Genomic DNA, 20,616 nt, shown 5'->3' with positions numbered 1-20,616 from the left:
GATAACCGCTTAAGTGGGTGCGAGAGGACAACCACCACCTCTTTGCATGTGGGCCAAACATATATATGTCGAAAGCCCAAAATGCACAACTTTGATGTGCCACATGCCTCAAAAACCGTAAACCATGCACCCACACAGAGCGAGGTTCATGAAGCGTACTACATATGATGGTCCCCTTCCCCCCTCTTCAACGCATACTATATCCTCCTGCCGTAATATGTACAACCCAAAAGAATCCTCATCGACGGTGAAATTAATTAACCTCTCCCGATGTAGGTCAAAGTGATGCATGCATGCATCGACGATGGCCTCGTGGGCCCACACATGAAAGCATCACACATGAGTGTCCTAGCTAGGATAACCACTGCATGCATGAATGTGGCCTAAAAAGGTGTTGTGTGATGTTTGATTAGCCAATTTCACAATTTTGATGCGGCACGTGCCTCGGAAACCAAAAATTCCCGACACTGAGTGAGGTGTACTTGTTCACGGACGCGTACGTATAGTATATATGCTAGTCCCCTCCCACCTCTTCGACGCGTACTACATACCACCATAACACAAACAAAAAAGTTTCTACCTTGCTGGTCAAATTAACCTCACTGCCGGTTGTTCGTAAAAGTGATGGACGACGACCTCGCGGGCCCACAGAAAGCGTCACACGCGAGTATCGAGTGTCGTGTAGGACAACCATCGACTGCATGTGGCCAAAACATGTATGTATGAAAGGGTTGTGTAATGTTTTAAATAACGATTTCACGACTCTGATGTGGCACCAGCCTGCCTAACAAAACGGCCAACCCACACGGTGGCTCACAACTCGTTGTGTACTACGAGCCACCCGCCACCCCCAGACGCACACACCCACACCCACACACCACGAATCCACCACAAATACGATGCATGTTAAATTAATTATCACGCAGTAAACATTTGTTACCAAAGGAGGGGCGTTTTAATTTTGAAAAAAATCACAGAGATCATTAATACGTTTTAGTACATTAATTGATTGATTTTCTATGGGTATAATGTGCAAAAATCAAATTTAAGCTACATGCACACGTGACAGTGCACCTAAATGGATTGCAAAAATACATGTGTCTCACTAGGTGCATGTTTACTCCCCGTGCAACAAATTTCAAACATTGATAATCTTGATTTTTAAATTCTAGTACATCCAAAACTTATTTGAAGTTCATGAAACTTATCGTGTTGTCATATGGACACCAATACAAAGTGGCATTGTAATTTTTTTGTAAAATTTGAGACCAGTTTTGATGTAATATTTATCTAATTACAAACGGGAGATTATTAATAATTGGGAACCAATATCCCAAACGGGTTATTTATTCGAACCATGAGCGTTAGACCAACAATGGATATGTGCCATATTTCGGTTAAGCAATAAAGCGGCAACATTAATCATCCAAATAGAAAAACAATATACGTGTTGCCGCAGGACCCGTGTGCCATGCGAGCAGGCGTGAGTTGATGGGACGTGTTGGGGATATCACTACTGGACGTAAACCGGCCAGGAGTAGCCGAGTTAACTTTATGAAGATTAGAAGCCCGTGAAGACATAAGAATGATGGCGCTTTGTGAAGGCCCAATGCCCAAAGGCGAGTTAACACCTGTAGATGTAAACCGACCTTGTTATGTAAACTTGTATTGTAAGTTAGAGGAATAGAGACCGAGCCGGACACCTTTATGATTCGGCCTTGGGACTCTGTAAACTGGCGGGCGTCAACCTATGTATATAAAGGGACGACCCGACAGCGGTTGAGGGACAACAAATAACAACTCGAGGGCCAGTCAAAGCGGATTCGCTCCCTAGTCATTGAAACCCTATCAATACCAATCACAACTAGATGTAGGCTTTTACCTTCATCGAAGGGGCCGAACTAGTATAAAATCCCCGTGTCCCCTTGTCCGGTTTAACCCCTTTAAGCTAACCTGTTGCGATGGCTCCATGACTAAGTCCTTTCACAAGGACATCTGCGGTGACAAACCCATGATAGTTGGCGCCCACCGTGGGGCTATCACATGATGGTTTCAAGTTCTTGAAGGGCAGCTTTGATGGACTCAAGGGATACACTGTGAGCCGGATGACGAAGAGTCGTCGTGGCAAGCTCTACATCGACAACGCAGGATGGGGCCCCGAGGCTGATTCAATCGAATACGGGTACCGGGTCCCCTTTGGTGGAATTCACGTCTTCATCGGCAAGATTGGCGAACCGGGCCCTGAGCCGGACACCTGCACCGACATCATCGAGACGGCTCAGCATGCAAACCCGTCCCCGGTTCAGCCCATGACAAAGCATGTTTCCGTAGGTGTCATCCATGGAGCAGAGTATGAGGACGGACCGGCATTCGATGGAGAAACCGTTGTCTGCTCCGACGACGAGTCTTCTGGAGAAACCGAATCGCTCTATCAGCTGCAGGATGGCCGGGTTAGCGGAGGTTCCAAGGGCAATAGTATTCCGGATTCCCTTGATCTGCCAAACCGGGTTGATATCTTCATGGTCGGTACACAATCAGCGCCCCACTCATCCACTGCCACAGCAATGCTCTCCGGTTCAGCAACAGCCACGCCGGCGGGGGCGGGGAGCTCTGCGCCACCTCCGGCTCAAGTTATGTCCAACTTGTTCGACGCTTTGGTAACATTGATGGCCGTGGAAGTGGACGCAACAGCCCGGGATCAGCACAATGCGGAGATTGCAAAGGTGAAAGATCAGATAACTCAGGCTAAAGCGGACCTAGCGGCAGAGAACACTAGGATGGCTATAGAACGGGCCGAGTTGGAAGCTCAGGCCTAGCGGATTAGGCTGGATCAGAATGCTTCAGAGGAAGTCATGAGAAGAAGGTATCAATCACATCTCCCGCCGAGTTATGAGCCAAGAAATCTCTTTAATATGCCAGGAGCAGGAACGAGTAACCAGCCAATATTAAACCGGACGGAGGCGCCAGGAACAGGAGCGCCAGTTCAACCGCGCACGACGGACCCGCCTCGTCAGAACAACATTGTGCCACAGTATGTTCCAACACCTCCCGGGCATTACTCCAACCCGTTGGACAACATTGTGGCCGTCGCTTCACGATTGGCAGCCCTCCCAACCGACGGCGAGTCACCAGTTGTGATTGAGGCACGACGGGCCAGAGATCTCCTTCAGACAGCTCTAAACCAGCAGCAGGCATATTTTCACAGTCGTGAGAGGATTCATTCCACCCCCCGTCCAAGCCGGAGATACAACAGGCACGTTGAGGATGAACCGACCGTGTCAAGCAGTGCACGTCGCCGTAACTTGCCGCGAGGGCACAACCCGGCAAGGGGAGGTGCTAATGCGTAGGATGTAGTGGATCATGGTTGCGCACGTCGAGAGACCGAGTTAGCAGCTCGGCACGGAGCCCTTCAACCTACTCCGGTTCACCCTGCCGCTTCAGAAGAACCAGGTGTGGTGTTCAGTTCCTTAGGAGTGCCATGTCTTACCCCTGCTTTGCGTAATGTGAGACTGCCCAAGGATTTCAAAGGACCCCGTAAGGTGCCCAATTACACCGCTGATCTGCAACCAGAGGCGTGGGTTGAAAGATACGAGATGGCAATGGAAATGTTGGATGTGGATGAAGCAGTATGTGCTAAATACTTCATCATGATGTTGGAAGGAACATCTCGTACTTGGTTGAAGAGCTTACCAATTAACTATGTCGGATCATGGGCCTAATTGAAGCACCGGTTTATCCAGAACTTCAAAGATACCTGTAAGCAGCCCATGTCAATTGTGGATTTGGCCGCTTGCGTCCAAGAGGATGGGGAGTCCACAACCCATTGGGTAAAGCGGGTCTCAGCTATTTTGCATTCATCGGATCGTATCAATGCAGATACCACAGTACTAACGTTGGAGGGCAATTGCCATTTTCTGCCGCTCAAACAGAAGTTAGGAAGGCTTAAACGTCACTGCAATGATATGTCAACGCTTATGGCCGCTTTGGTTAAATACGCTGATTCAGATAATGCCAAAGACCTGACTCAGAGGAGGACAAACCGGGGAAAGGGAAAAAAGAACGGTAGCACCAAGGGTCAGCAGCATAATCCGGCAGGCCATGGGAACAATGGTAAGCACAATGCCGACAACAATTTGGACTTTGTGGCTAACACCAATGCTTAGGAGAATGGTTAGCGCCGTAAGGGCAAGCAGCCCTAGAGAGGTGGCGGTTCAGGCCCCAATTTGGAGCGTCTGTTAAACCAGCCCTGTCCAAAGCATGGATCAAAGGAGAAGCCATCATCACATATTTGGAAGGATTGTTATATCATGCGAGATTTCAAGAACTCCAATATGTTTCAGTACGATAATGGCCCACCCGGCGGTTCAGGAGGTGGTTTCCATGGGCCGGGTTACGGAGGCAGAAGCTCCGGTTCAGGATTTCAGGGCAATCAAACTGGATACAGCAATCAAGGGAATCAGGGCAACCAGGGAGGTTACAACCATCAGGGGAACCAACAGCAGCAGCAGTCGGGTTATCAGAGCAATCCTAAGCAGTTAAATAGTGGGCAGTATCATGTCTTCACCACTAGCTTGTGTAAGCGTGATCAGAAACTTCACAAGAGGGCAGTGAACTTTGTTGAACCGGCGGTGCCTCGGTATTTGCGCTGGTCTGAGCAACCCATTTTGTGGAGTAGAGAGGATCACCCCCCGGGTGGACAATCCGGGTCATCTAGCTTTAGTGGTGGCCCCTCAATTTGGGGGATATAAGTTCACTAAGGTACTCATGGATGGGGAGGTAGTATCAACAATCTATACCATGATACCTTCCGTCGTATGGGGTTGACAGATAAGAGTCTTAAACCGTCAAACACCGTTTTTCATGGTGTGGTGCCTGGTAAGTATGCATATCCAGTGGGCAAGATAGCCTTAGAGGTGGCTTTTGGAGATGATCATGATTCAAGATCAGAAACGTTGACTTTTGAGGTGGTGAAAATCAAAAGTCTGTATCATGCTTTGTTTGGGCGGTCGGCTTACGCTAAGTTCATGGCAAGGCCGTGTTATGTTTATCTACAGCTTAAGATGCAAGGTCATAAGGGGACCATCACAGTACACGAGAGCAGGAAGATCGCTTTGGAATGTGAGAAAGGTGATACAGCTTATGCTGAGTCGGTTTGTGCCACGGAGGAGTTGAAGTTTTATAAAGACCAAGTTGATCCGGCTAATATGACCTCTTTGAAAAAGCCAACTACGGAACATGATCCGGCGTTGAAATTTAAATCAGCCACAGATACTAAGATGGTTGATTTTGTTCCTAGCGATTCATCCAAGTAGTTTAGCATCAGCGCTAACCTGGATCCCAAATAGGAAAGCACGCTCATCGAGTTCATCCGTGAGAACCGGGACATCTTTGCATGGAAACCTTCTGACATGCCAGGTGTGCCGAGGGAACTCGCTGAGCACACACTTAACATTGATCCTAAGTTTAAACCGGTCCAACAGTTTCTCCGCCGCTTCAATGAAGAAAGGCGCAAGGCTATTGGTGAATAGGTAGCTCGGTTGTTGGCCGCAGGGTTTATCGTGGAGGTCTTTCACCCAGAGTGGTTGGCTAATCCGGTGCTGGTTCTTAAGAAAGACGACACTTGGCGTATGTGTGTAGATTACATAGACTTGAACAAAGCTTGCCCTGCAGACCCCTTTGCCCTCCCTCGTATTGATCAGATCATTGATGCTACGGCGGGTTGTGACCTTTTGTGTTTTCTGGATTCTGGTTATCATCAGATCAAAATGGCAGTTAAGGACCAGGAGAAGACAGCTTTCATCACTCCCTTTGGAGCCTTCTGCTATGTCTCCATGCCCTTTGGGCTTAAGAGTGCCCAGGCGGCTTATCAACGCTGTGTTCAGAATTGTCTTCATATGCAAATTGGGTGTAATGTTCATGCATATGTGGATGATATCGTGATAAAATCCAGGAAGGAGGAAACATTGATAGATCATTTGAGAGAAACCTTTGACAACCTCCGGGTTTACAAGATGGTGCTCAATCCGGAAAAGTGTGTCTTTGGTGTCCCGGCAGGCAAACTCTTGGGTTTTCTGGTATCAAACAGAGGCATTGAGGCTAATCCGGAAAAAATCTCAGCAATTACATATTTGACTAAACCGACGTGTATCAATGAAGTTCAACGTTTGGCCGGTCGGATTGCGGATTTGAGCTGGTTTATCAGTCGTCTTGGGGAGAAGGCCATCCCTTTATATCAGATGCAGAAGAAAACAGATGATTTTGTCTAGAGCGAGGCGGCTGATAAAGTGTTTGAGGATCTAAAGAGGCAGTTAGTTGAACCGCCTATGCTTGCAGCCCTGATCAATAAAGAGCCGTTATTGCTATATGTGGCTGCTAATGCCCGAGCTGTTAGCGTGGCTATTATGGTGGAGCGCAAGGAAGCTGGAAAGGAGTATCCGGATCAACAGCCGGTTTATTATATCAGTGAGGTGCTCATTGAGTCAACGCAGAGGTATCCACGTTGGCAGAAGCTAGTGTATGGAGTGTTTATGGCAAGCCAGAAGCTTAAACATTATTTTCAGGGCCATCCTATCACAGTGGTCAGTTCAGCCCCTCTGGGAGATGTCATTCAAAACAGAGAAGCAACTGGTCGGATTGCCAAGTGGGCTATTGAGCTTGGACCTCACGGACTCAAATACATACCTCGCATAGCGATCAAATCCCAAGCACTCGTGGACTTCATCAATGATTGGACGGAGTTGCAGGCACCAGAGGAAAAGCCAGATAATACGTATTGGACTATTCACTTTGATGGATCCAGACAGTTGGAGGGCTCGGGGGCTGGAGTCATACTAACTTCCCCAAGAGGTGACAAGTTTTGTTATGCCCTCTGTTTAATGTTCCCTTCTACTAACAATGCAGCTGAGTATGAGGCCTTACTCCACGGTCTTTGGATGGCTAAGGAAATGAACTTAAGCTGGGTTAAGTGCTTTGGGGATTCAGATCTGGTGGCTCAGTAGGTGTCTGGCACTTGGGATTCCAAAGACCCACTCATGGCTGCGTATCAACGAGAGGTGGACACAGTAGCTGATCACTTCAAGGGTTATCAGGTGGACCATATAGACCGGCGAAAGAACGAAGCGGCAGACGCTTTAAGTCGCCTTGGTTCTCAGTGTAAACCGGTCCCACCAAATGTCTTTCTTGACGTACTGCATAATCCGTCGGTCAAGGTACCAACAGAGGAGGAGTTGGCTATTCCTGATCCGGAGGCTCAATTGGTGTCAGTGTTGCATGTCATACCGGATTGGACAATCCCGTACCTGGCTTACATGAACCGGGTGAGTTACCGGAGGATGAAAACTCGGCCCGACAGATAATCCGGCGTTCCAAGTCAATGACCATACTCAATGGAGAGTTACATCGTTACAACGTTTCAGGGGCAATTCAGCGTTGTGTCTCTCCTCAAGAGGGTTGTGAGATTTTGCGAGAAATCCATGAAGGGGATTGTGGTCACCATGCCGGTTCAAATTCTTTGGTTGCTAAAGCTTTTTGCCACGGTTTTTTACTGGTTAACAGCTCACGTTGATGCAGAGGATTTAGTCAAAAGATGTGATGGTTGTCAAAAATTCGCACGCCGTGCTCATATTCCGGCTCAGGAGTTGAGGATGATTCCAATAACTTGGCCGTTTGCGACTTGGGGGCTTGATATGGTTGGGCCCTTCAAACGATCCAAGGAAAAAAACCACTTGTTAGTGGCAATTGATAAATTCACCAAATGGGTGGAAGCAGAGCCAGTCAGTAAATGTGATGCGGCCACGGCGTTTCAATTCATCAAAAAGGTGATATTCTGGTTTGGCTTCCCACACAGTATTATAAGTGATAATGGTACTAATCTGTCAAAGGGAGAGATGGAGGAATTTTGCCAACGTGAGAACATCCGGCTCGATATAGCATCGGTGGCTCACCCCCAATCTAATGGTCAAGCGGAGAGGGCAAATCAAGAAATTTTGCGAGGTATCAAACCCCGGCTTATGGTTCCTTTGAAACAGACACCTGGTTGTTGGGTTGAGGAGTTACCTTCTGTGTTATGGAGCATCAACACCACACCCAACAAATCTATGGGTTACACACCTTTCTTCATGGTTTATGGAGCGAAGGTAGTTCTTCCTAGTGACATCCGTCATGACTCGCCCCGTGTGACAGCTTATGTGGAAGCTGATAATGAGAAGGCACGTCAGGATTCCCTGGACCTGTTAGATGAAGAGCGTGATCTTGCAGCAGCACGTTCGGCGATTTATCAACAAGATCTCTGACATTATCACAACCGCCGGGTTAAGACCAGAACCTTTCAAGAGGGAGATTTGGTGCTCCGGCTCATCTAGGATCAGACTGATATGCACAAGTTATCCCCACCCTGGGAAGGACCCTTTGTGGTCAGCAAGAACCTGCACAACGGGTCATACTACCTCATTGATGTTCGAGAGCACAAAGACTCATGTAAATCGGAGGAGGAGACCAAGCGGCCGTGGAATATAGCTCTTCCTCGGCCTTACTATACTTGAGCCACAAGCTCTTCGTATGTACATATTTATGACAATGTATATATTATATAATAAACCAGAGCCTCGAATAAAGCGGGGTCTCTGTTCTTTTTACATCATGTGTGTGCTTACAAGAATTTCTACTGACAAACCGGAGTTTTGTTAAACCGGTCTCTGCAGTCGCACGACAACAAAAGGATATCACTAGGGGGCTTGGTTGTTATCACACCATAGCTACACCTTTTGATAGGTGTTAAGCCAAAAAAGGACATTATGTGGGGCCAAAGAGAGTGTTGCAAAAAGCACAAACACAAACATGGGCACCCACTGAGCACAGCTCAAAAAGTTACTTGGGGGCTCTTTGTGCAAAGTAACAAAGAGTTTGAAAGGACCCTTATAATTTGCTATCAAGCCACGTCTTGGAAGCCTGGTGTATTCACCTAAAACCCCGGGTTAGCCTGCCTTCATCAAGTAAGCCACTCCTACCCAGGTAATCTTGGTATGACCCGCCGAACGTTTGACAAGTCAATCTTATACAGACCCTGAACTTGTCAAAGTTAAAACGACGATTGGTTAATTGGAGGCCCATCTTAAAAGGCTTTGTTAAATGGTTTAACTAAGCGGTCTGGCATCCCATGAAAAGCCTCGATTTGGAGCCTAGCAGCTCGTAAAAAGCCTCGCATGTTCTTTTTGAGTTCTATTTACTAAGTTTTTAGCCTTTGTTGAGGTTCATAATATCTTTTGATAAACCGGCGTCCTTGACCCGGTTTGGCTTTCAACTACACGTTGTCAGTACATGATCAGTTATAATCCAGCGATCATTAACACGGTCTGGTTTTGACAAACAAGTCGCCAGTGTTATAAGGAAAACTCGGTGCTTATTCTATCTTGGTACGGTTTATTATCATAATCCGGCAAAATTAAGGACGGAGTTATCAATACTCCGGATTGGTGTTTAAACCTTTACCATACAAGCAGTTGGTCAGCCAACAAGGTATGTTGCAGATGTTATTATATATACACTTTGATTATTCATCCAAGTATTGTCTATTTTTGGGCATCATGACCCGTCCAGTGGTAAACCACCAGGACACTTTCAAGTTCTTTTATCCAGGAACACAAATCATCATGGGCTATGCATAAATAGATCCCAAAAAGTGGAGCAAGTTTTCACAATGTCAAAGCACCACAATACATGTTTGATGGCATGACAGATAAAGGGGTTTTTTGCTATCCTATTACAAGAAGCTTCAAAACGGCTCCAATTGAATAATTGTTTCTAAATAGTGGCACACAATAGCTGGTAAACCGGGTGCCGGTTTAAGATGCTTCGTCTGGACGGCTGGACGGTTGAGGATCATTTTGTGCAGTCACTTCTTCTTCATCCCTCCCCAGACGCTGGAAATCAACCGTTGACCAATCAATTCCAGTTAAAGCTTGAAACACAACTTCTTCATGGATAAGGCTGGAGGGGTTAATGTCAGGAGCGTAAGTATGCTTACGGATTGGAGGCACAAGTTCTCCAACTTCATGAATTTCGGCAGGCTGTCTCTTCCCTTCAGTATCATAAGGTGGCTGGAAATGAGATAAGTCTGTGTCTTCGGCCAGTTTGCTGGCTATGGGCCGCATCTCTTTTGTCAGCGTTCGGAGATCATCATTGTCGAAGTTTGAACCGTCCTCCTTCACACCTGGATATCCTTTTATAATGTCATTCACTTCAAGATCTGGAATCCATGCTTTGGCCCGGATTAGTGCGGTCAGCGCCCCTGCCCTTGCGGTTGCCTTCTTCAGTTCGGTAATCCGGGCTGGTAACATGGCCAGCTTCTCAAGAGTTTCTTTTATCAGTGATGCGCCGGTTTATTGTAGGCTGCAGTGCATATAGCACGCTGGGATCCAGAGTAAAGCTGTTCTATTAAGGTATAAGCCGCTTTAAGTTTCATCCACATATCAGCACCCAGATGAGCAATGCGAGTGCCTGTCATGGTTTAATATCAGCCCAACTGGTAAACATCAAAGTCTCATGAATTGGACAAACAACATAAGGAGATACTTACCAAATACAACGGATGTCATAGCGTTGATTTGCCGCTTCAAACCAGTTAGTTCATCTACAACTGGCTTCAGGGCTGCTTCGGCATCCTCAGCCTTTTGGTTAAACCGGCCTTCTCGGTTTCCTAGTCAGCATGTTCCTTGTTAAAGGACTCCTTCAGCTTTTCCATCGCGTCAGGGCTTTGGTCAGCTCCTCTTTGGCCTTCACAGCTTCTGCTTGTTGGGACTTCATGTTCTCTTGCAAATCAGCGGTTCGGGCATCCCTATTTCTTAGCTCGGCCTATAACAGTAAAGATATGTCAATAGCAGGATATGTTTCTTCTAAGTACTAAGCGTATAACAAGTTATGCACTTTGTACTTGGGGGATAATGCCTATTTGCTCTATTATTAATACATCTTTTATAAGTCTCCAGAACAATGCAAGCATTATCCTTGACACTTGGGGGCTAATGTACATCTGTTCAAAACGGACGGATGGATTTCAAAGACCCAGATTACCTCACAAAGCTACACCGGCCCATGGGGGCTACACTGAGGAAAGCTACATAATTGCATTGGTAAAGTATCCGGTTTTGTTTTCACTAAAGACCTGACATTTTCAGGGTTAGCAGGAGAGGATTAAAGTATTACAAAGACCCGGTTTACGATTAACATCATAAAACAGCCCTTGGGGGCTACTTGGGCTAATGTTTCAACTTTGGAATCAAGAAATAAAGGGAGATGAAAATACCTCATAGCGTTCCTTCATCAAGTTCACCAAACCGGCTTCATAGTCATGGTTTGAGTGCAGACGGTTTAAGAAACCGGAGTGAAGTTCTTCAGCACTGAGATGGGCATAGCTTGATAAGTCAGTGCTCCATTTTCCCTTCTCCCTAGCAGCACGCTCTTCTTTGGCACTATGTTGGGCCAAGATTACGGGATGGCCAGGAGAGGTGTGGCCCATGCCAGTAATGATAACATCATCTCCTTGGCCTTTAGTGGTTTTTGCAAGTGATGACAGAGTATCAGCACCTCTCACCAGACTAGCCCGGTTTGGAGTTCCGTTCAGTGTCAGGCATAGTAGGATCAGCTTCTGGATGTTCATTAATGTCCCGGTCTTGAAGGGGTGGTTCATCAAAGGTAGCTTCAGGATGAGGGCCCTCCGGCTCATGAGTTTGGTCCGGTTCACCTATTTGCTCTTCTTCAAAAACTGCCTGGTCTTCTGACGGATTGTTGACCCGAGCTTTCTTGTTGGGTCTGGCTTTGGCTCTGCGAACAAAATTAAAAGAGGTTTAGCATCTTATTCAAGATTTGCAACGCATTTGAAGAAAGGGTTTGAATGCTTACCCAGCTACAGTTTTAAGAGGAGGGAGTTCGGTTGTTGTTGACTCGCCAGAAGATGAGGGAGGTGTCACCTAATAATTTGAATCGGATGGATTAAGAGGTTGTCTGAAATAACCTGCCTTGGGATAAGAATTGTCAGAAGTGGGAGAGACCTCAGACCGGCGCTTCTGAACCGGGGTATCAGGTAAACCGGCTGAAGTGACCTGTTGGCCACTGTGCTGGGTTATCCGGCGAGCTTCATGCTGCTGCGTCTTCAAAATAAATGTTGGATCCAAGTAAGCAAGAGGATGAGAAAAGCTTACTTTCCGGAATACTTGACGGGTTTTTTGTGTTGGCATAGAGTCTGAACCATAGGAAAGGGTAATTACCTCTACACCATTAGCTTGGCTGCCTTCTATGTTCTCCTGATAAAGATCACTGTTAATGAGGTGCAATAAAAGGGAGCCAAGTGAGTCAAGTTCTACCTCAACTTCTGGATCATCTGCATCTTCATCAAGTTCCATGTTGATCCGGTCAGCCGTTTTCCGCTTTGAGGTACGCTTAACGGCTTTGGTTTTGGGACGGGATGGTTTTGCCGCTTTATCTATGGATGGCTTTACCGCTTTATCTGCGGATTTCCGTTTCTAGAAGGGATCATCACCCTATTCATACATAAACAGAAGAAAGATTACAACTTGAACAATTTAAAGATATCAAAGATAAAAAGGAAGCATAGTGCTTACAGCAGGCGGTTTATTTTGAGTATAGAAGGGGTTCAAGCCGGTTTGGCGACAGACTGATTCTGATTCATTCAAAATTTTCTTTACGCCTTCAGTGACCTCTTCATCGGTTATCTGAATGTTGATATGGTGTTGGGGGTCTTCAACCTCACCGGTATACTCACACATTAAACCGGGGCGGCGGCTTAGCGGCAAGACGCTCCAAGATATCCAGCAGCGCACGAAATCAACACCTGTTAAACCGTTGGCCATGAAGGCCCGGAGCTTGGCGAGCTGAGGGGCATATTTGGCCCGTTCTGCAGAACTTAAACGTTGCGACATTGGATGAGTGTTGGAAAGCCGGTGATCATGATAGCCTAGAAGAGGATTCTCATCTTCAGGAGAGGTATCTCTATAGTAGAACCAAGTCTGGTTCCATTCCTTAGGGTGACTGTTCAGTTTGGCATGAGGGAATTCAACTTCCTTCCGCTTTTGAATAGAGACACCACCAAGTTCAGTATTGGTACCATTTACAAACTCTGTATGCCGGTTCAGATGAAAAAAGTCCCGGAACAGCTCATCAGTGGGTTCTTCTTGTAAGTATGCTTCATAGAAGACTTCGAAGTTGCATATATTGGACACCGAGTTGGGTCCGATATCTTGAGGATGGAGTTGGAAACTGGCAAGAACATCCCGGAAAAACTTCGACCCAGGCGGTTTGAAGCCACAGCCTATGTGGTCGACAAAGATCACTACCTCACCCTGCCTCGAGGTAGGAGGATTCTCTGTTCTTGGAACTCGCCATCGGATTTCCGTTTTCTTTGGCAAGGTGCCGATATTGACCATTCTGTTCAATTGTTCTTCGATGATCCGGGAAGGAGCCCAGTTGCAAGCGGCATACTGTTCGGCCATTGTGAAACGAAAAGCTGAAAAAGAAATGTTGGTTTATGAGTCATTCATGGTGGAACGCAAGATGCAATGGAATAAACATATACAGATGTGTGAAATTGCGTAAATCGGATACTGATACAATAATGAATGGCAAGACAATATCAGAACAAAGGTATGCACATGCTGTTAAACCGGAGTATAACAATGGAGGTAAAAAGGGTTTGCCGGTTTACAAGGGGACTAATGGTATGTGATAGCTTGCTTTCTATAAAGGTAAACCGACTGTGTGATGCGGAAGGTACAGATCTAAGGCAAGTAAGGAAAACAGGTTTCACAAGATTACTTGAAAATTTTAGATCTACCATAAGACAGGAAAAACAAAAAGATTTAGACCTAAAAAAGGTTGGTCCCGAAGCAGTTCGCAAAGGAGCAGATTAGTTTTTTGCGCATAAGGGTTTGTGGTGGTAACAGAAGATAAGCCATTGCATGGGATACATCAAGTGTGAAGTTTCTATCCATATACTAAGGAGGAACATGGAAGAGCAGCACCGGAGCCCTGATGAACTTCAATGAACTGCGAAGAACAAGGAATCCCTAGACAGATCTACAAGGGGGGAAAGGAAAGGACTTACATCGACTGATGAAGCAATAGAGGAATGCAGTAGCTCTCTGGTAACGGTCAGGTTGATGCAGCGGCCTTTGTCGAAGCAGAGGAGAAGCTTGGTGATGGCGGCGGTGCTCAGAGGCAGAGGTTCGCGAGGAGGAAGAAGAAGCGAAGGAGATGAAGGGAAAAAATGATAAGGACCTGTGGCCCTATTTATAAGGCGAAGAGATAAAACGACAAGTGCGGGAATTGAGGAGCTCAAAAATGGATAGTTAATAATGGTGTCGCCTCGATGACTGGATATGCATTAATGAAGGTAATCCTCAGCTTCAATGAATAGATGATGTCAGGGCGGTTTATTATGATCCTGGAGCATGATGTCACGGCGGTTTACAAGATCAAAGTAAAGATGCAAAGGAGGAGTTTTTCTAAGTGTTGAAGATTGACATGAACCAGTTCAAACCAATCTGGGGCCTAACATTGGGGATATCACTACTGGATGTAAACCGTCCAGGAGTAGCCGGGTTAACTTTATGAAGATTAGAAGCCCGTGAAGACATAAGAATGATGGCGCTTTGTGAAGGCCCAAGGCCCAAAGGCGAGTTAACACCTGTAGATGTAAACCGACCTTGTTATGTAAACTTGTATTGTAAGTTAGAGGAATAGAGACCGAGCTGGACACCTTTATGATCCGGCCTCGGGACTCTGTAAACCGGTGGGCGTTAACCTATGTATATAAAGGGACGACCCGGCAGCGGTTGAGGGACAACAGATAACAACTCGATGGCCAGTCAAAGCGGATTCGCTCCCTGGTCATGGAAACCCTAGCAATACCAATCACAACTAGGCATAGGCTTTTACCTTCATCGAAGGGGCCGAACTAGTATAAAATCCCCGTGTCCCCTTGTCCGGTTTAACCCCTTTAAGCTAACCCGTTGTGATGGCTCCACGACTAAGTCCTTTCACAAGGACATCTGCCGTGACAAACCCACGATAGGACGCATGTGAGCAGTCCGCGGCGCAGACAGACGGGGAGGTGTGCGTGCAGGTGTGTGAATTGACGGAGGCGTGCTCGCTGCGTAGTGTCATCGGGAGGCATGCAAGTAGCTGTGTGAAACTTTGGTAGGCATGCCAGCAGTCCGGTGCGCAGGCTCACCTGGGAGGCAAGCCATCGGTTTGACCGCCGCCCGCCTCTCTCCCACAACCCCCAATACTCCATATTAATGGTGCGCCCGAGTGGCCGCACCCCCACCCTCGCCACACACACACAATCCTCTCTCTTCGCTTGCATTCTCGATGTCGCTCTCAGTCCTCAAAGCCGTCAGTGTATGAGGATGCCACCGAAGCATCCCATCGAAGGGAGTGGCGACGTCGGGGCTGCTAAAGCACCGGAGCACGGTGTGGAGATGGAGATAGAGGTTGCCGTCACCGCCGGCGAGTTATCGTTGCACCCTGACATCGTCGATGGCGTCGAGCTTCCACAACCAGAGGCGGAGTTCCACGCCGACTCTAGTGACGACCCCGGCGAACACTTCGAGACCACTCTGGTGACGACTCTGACGACCACTCCGGTGATGACTCCGACGATGACGGATAGCTGATTAGTCATCTATACCCATTTATGTGTCAAATAGATCATAGGGTTTCTCTGGTTACTCCTGCCTCCCCCTTTTTGGAATAGAAATTCTATGGTTATGTTGTCCCAATCCATGAAATCTGAGTAAGTTTCGTTACATCCGTGTAGTGTATTGATTGTTTGAATGGTACAAGTGATAAGTGATTAGTTGTTTCATCTGTGCAAATGATTTCTGCTAGTAATCCGACAAGGGTTAGTGTTCGTGCTAATAATTCCTAGCCAGGACTTGACAATAGATTTTGAATGACCTACATATGTTTGTGCCATTATTTTCTTCAAGATTGGTCTCTACATAGATGACTGTGCTTAAAAATCGAACCATAATATCTGGATATGTATAAATAAATAGCCAAAAATTCCTAATCCTACTTCACGGCATGTAATCATTGATTTGATGCCAAATTTGTTTTACTATTTGTATAGGTGTTGTCTGACGATGTGGAAAGCGAGGATGAAGATGGCCAGAGGAGGTACAAGAGGAAAATCCTGAGGGAGCTTTATGCGGGAATGCGTAACAGGCGTATTAGGACTTGGAACGATGGCTATTGATGTCCATTTTGCAACCACAAGCTTCATGACGCATATCTAAGTGTTCTGGCACATGCAAGAGGCCGGGCCATTGGCTCCTTCAAGTAGAAGTATTCTCGCAGGGTGGCGCATGGCGCGTACGCCGAGTACCTGGAGAAGCTTCAGGATCATGCCGGCATGTGAGATGAGATGTGGGATGGATCGAACTATGTATGCTTGAGTATGCTTAATGACGGTTGAACTATGCTTATGTACGTGTATGCTTATAATCGATGTCTGAATATGTTGAATCTATGTTTACTTATGTCTAACCGTGGGATATGGACGCAACCCGTTCGGTTGATGGAATCTACCTCCGTGTTGGTTTATTGGTCCCCTTTGTAATTTGTGTTAAATTTTGACCAAAGGTTTAACTGAAAAAATGTTAGTGTAGGTCAGCAAAAATTATATCATTGGATGGGTATTTGAGCATAGTGTTCAATGATATAATTTTTGGTGACATGCATAAACATTTCTTATTTAAATATTTGGTCAAAATTTGGTAAAACTTACAAAGGGGGACCGATAAACCAGGATGGAGGTAGTACGTCAATCACACACGGTTCCCAAAATTGGAACCGTGTGCAATGACTTTCATTTTCGCTCTAGCAAACCGTCGCCTCCAAAATTCTTTGTGGGATAGAAAACCCTCACCACCCAATTCAAAAAATAAAAAAGAAAACCCTCACCATCCCCACATCACAAAAACCCTCACCCCGCCCGCCACCCCCTTCGGTCCCCCTTCGATCCCCATTCACACCTGCACAAGCTCCTCCACGTCTATGCCATGGCACCACCTATCGCGGCGGTAAACACTTGGCTCAATGCTTGCCACCGCCGCCAGGCTATGACAAAGCCTACTGCATTACGCCACTTTCGCTTGCCGCCGCCTATCGCCATCGACTTTCTCGACGTTGCTCACGGTCGACCCAGCTCCGCTCAGTTGTGGAATCTGCCATACTGAGGGTTCTTTCTCATGGAAGACAAGGTAACTAATTTATTGAGATATTATCACATCTCTTATGCCCGTTCATCTGCCTCCTTTAATCACCCAGCGGAAATCACTGTGAATTCATTTTTATTCGAGCTGATTTGAGGGTTTTCTTTCATTCATAGGATGTACAGTGCGCCGACACTGCAGGACTTTGTGACCTCCTCCAGAGATTCCATCTCACCATACCGGATCACTTGAGGACGCGCGCGGTATGTTCAATCTCACCCTAAATCGGTTGGCATGACCTACTTTCCTGAACATATTCTAAATATTGCTACATTTGGATAAAAGGTGCCACATGCACCATAAATGTCAAAGGGGATTTTGCCCCTCTTCTTTCTATATTAGGAAAATTAATGATGTATTGTTCTTTCGATTGCTCTCATATTTCCATGACATCATGTTTACCCTATCTGTTTAATTATAGATTTTTATCCTTCGATTTCAACTATTGTATAGTTCTTTCAATTTGGGCCCATATTTGCATGTTACCATATTTTCTTTAAAAATCCTACCATTTTCTACAGCGCATCCCTTGCTATGCAAAATATTATGTAGTGCACAATCTTTCCCTTTACATAGATCCAGACTGCATGTATGTCATACTGCACACAAACCATGGATTTACAATCGTTGCTACTATAAGACTTGATGAACATGGTGATTCCTATTTTGGCACTGGCTTTTGGAAAGAAATTTCTAAGTTTTATGTACTGAAAGCCGGTACTAAAATTGCACTGCATATAAAAGGGTCCGGTGCTACCTCTTGAGCATGCGTTGGTTTTCCCTTGGAGAAGAAAGGGTGATGCAACAAAGCAGCGTAAGTATTTCCCTCAGTTTTTGAGAACCAAGGTATCAATCCAGTAGGAGACCACGCGCGAGTCACCTTGTGCCTACACAAACAAATAAGAACCTCGCAACCAACGCGATAAAGGGGTTGTCAATCCCTTCACGGCCACTTGCAAGAGTGAGATCTGATAGAGATAATAATAATAAGATAAGTATTTTTATGATATAAATTGAAAGTAAAGATTGCAAAATAAAATAGATTGGAAACTTGTATGATGGAGAATAGACCCGGGGGCCATAGGTTTCACTAGTGGCTTCTCTCAAGAGAGCATAAGTATTACGGTGGGTGGACAAATTATTGTCCAGCAGTTGATAGAAAAGCGAATAATTATGAGAATATCTAGGTATGATCATGTATATAGCCATCACATCCGTGACAAGTATACCGACTCCTGCCTGCATCTACTACTATTACTCCACACATCGACCGCTATCCAGCATGCATCTAGAGTATTAAGTTCAAAAGGACGGAGTAACGCTTTAAGCAAGATGACATGATGTAGCGGGATAAACTCATGCAATATGATATAAACCCCATCTTTTTATCCTCGATGGCAACAATACAATACGTGTCGTTTCCCTTTCTTTCACTGGGATCGAGCACCGCAAGATTGAACCCAAAGCTAAGCACTTCTCCCATTGCAAGAAAGATCAATCTAGTAGGCCAAACCAAACTGAAAATTCGAAGAGACTTGCAAAGATAACAAATCATACATAAAAGAATTCAGAGAAGATTCAAATATTGTTCATAGATAATCTTGATCATAAACCCACAATTCATTGGATCTCGACAAACACACCGCAAAAGAAGATTACATCGAATAGATCTCAAAGAAGATCGAGGAGAACTTTCTATTGAGAACCAAAGAGAGAGAAGAAGCCATCTAGCTAATAACTATGGACCCGAAGGTCTGAGGTAAACTACTCACACATCATCGGAGAGGCTATGATGTTGATGTAGAAACCCTCCGTGATCAATGCCCCCTTCGGCGGAGCACCGGAAAAGGCCCCAAGATGGGATCTCCTGGGTACAGTAGGTTGCGGCGGTGGAATTAGGTTTTCATGGTGCCCTCTGATGTTTTTAGGGTACGTAGGTATATATAGGAGGAAGAAGTAGGTCGATGGAGCCACGAGGGGCCCACGAGGGTGGAGGGTGCGCCCAGGGGGGTACGCACGCCCCCCTGCCTCGTGGCCTCCTCATTGATTGCTTGACGTCCACTCCAAGTCCTATGGATCACGTTTGTTCCAAAAATCACACTGCCGAAGGTTTCATTCCGTTTGGACTCCATTTGATATTCTTTTTCTGCGAAACACTAAAATAGGCAAAAAAACAATAATTTGGGTTGGGCCTCCGGTTAATTGGTTAGTCCCAAAAATAATATAAAAGTGTATAAATAAGCCCATTAAACATCCAAAACAGAATATATAATAGCATGTAACAATCAAAAATTATAGATACATTGGAGACGTATCACCTGGTCATGAGATATATGCTAACTTCCCCGACAAAATCATCCGTCCAGACTTTGTTTGAAGTAAGTTTTCTTTTCAACTATATTCATGTTGACTTACCCAGCAATGTCAAATGAATTGTGTAGTATTTAAGCAACCAATTGTTATTCGCTTTTCTTACTATATTCCTACCTAATAACTTCTAGTTACCAATACACTTTTCTTTTGCCCTATTTTAACTAAATATTCACGGCACTCCCATTTCTATTAGAAAGCGCCGCTGACAAGGAGACTGCAGAGGTGGAGAATGGGGCTGCCAACAAGCGGAGGCGGGGCGAGCTAGAACCGCAAGCGACTCCAGCAGGCCTAGACTTCATGAGTAGCCTCCCTGATGATATGTTGACAATCATCATCTCCCTCCTCCCAATCAAATATGGGGCGCGGACAATAGTCCTTTCCCTGCGGTGGCGCCCCCTATGGAACTCCATCCCTCTCGACCTCATCGACACCCACGAGCTCTGCCATGGCTATTGCAAAAGCTTGGCTGTTGTCTCCAAGATCTTCGACAGTCACCTTGGCCCAACTAGAGGCCTTAGAATGGGCAAGTTCCATTCCAACGGCAAGGACCGAGCCAAGCTTGACGACTGGTTCCGATCCCCCGCCCTAGATCAGCTCGAGGAGCTCACTTTTGATGATGGGCATATGCGATCGCTGCCAACGTCCGCACTCCGCCTCACGCCCACGCTGCGCGTTGCCAAGTTCAGGAACTACCATCCCCCTTAATGACACACCCGCTCTTATTCTACCATGACTGAAGCACCTCGAGCTCGTCGCCGTCTGGCTCTCAAACGATGACATGGAGCGCCTGCTCCATGGCTGTACTACACTCGAGTACCTTCATCTTCAAGCGATCAATGGGTTGAGTACCTTCCACATCACCTCCATGACTCACCGGACTATTTATGTGTGTTGCTGGTGCGGCAAGAAGACATCACAAGATGTGTACCACGGTATGGTCATTAAGGACACACCT

This window comes from Triticum aestivum, chromosome 6A (assembly GCF_018294505.1).
Source record: "Triticum aestivum cultivar Chinese Spring chromosome 6A, IWGSC CS RefSeq v2.1, whole genome shotgun sequence".
In the NCBI taxonomy this organism is placed as follows: Eukaryota; Viridiplantae; Streptophyta; class Magnoliopsida; order Poales; family Poaceae; genus Triticum; species Triticum aestivum.
The sequence above is the reverse complement of the archived record's forward strand: the minus strand, read 5'-3'. Positions refer to the sequence as shown.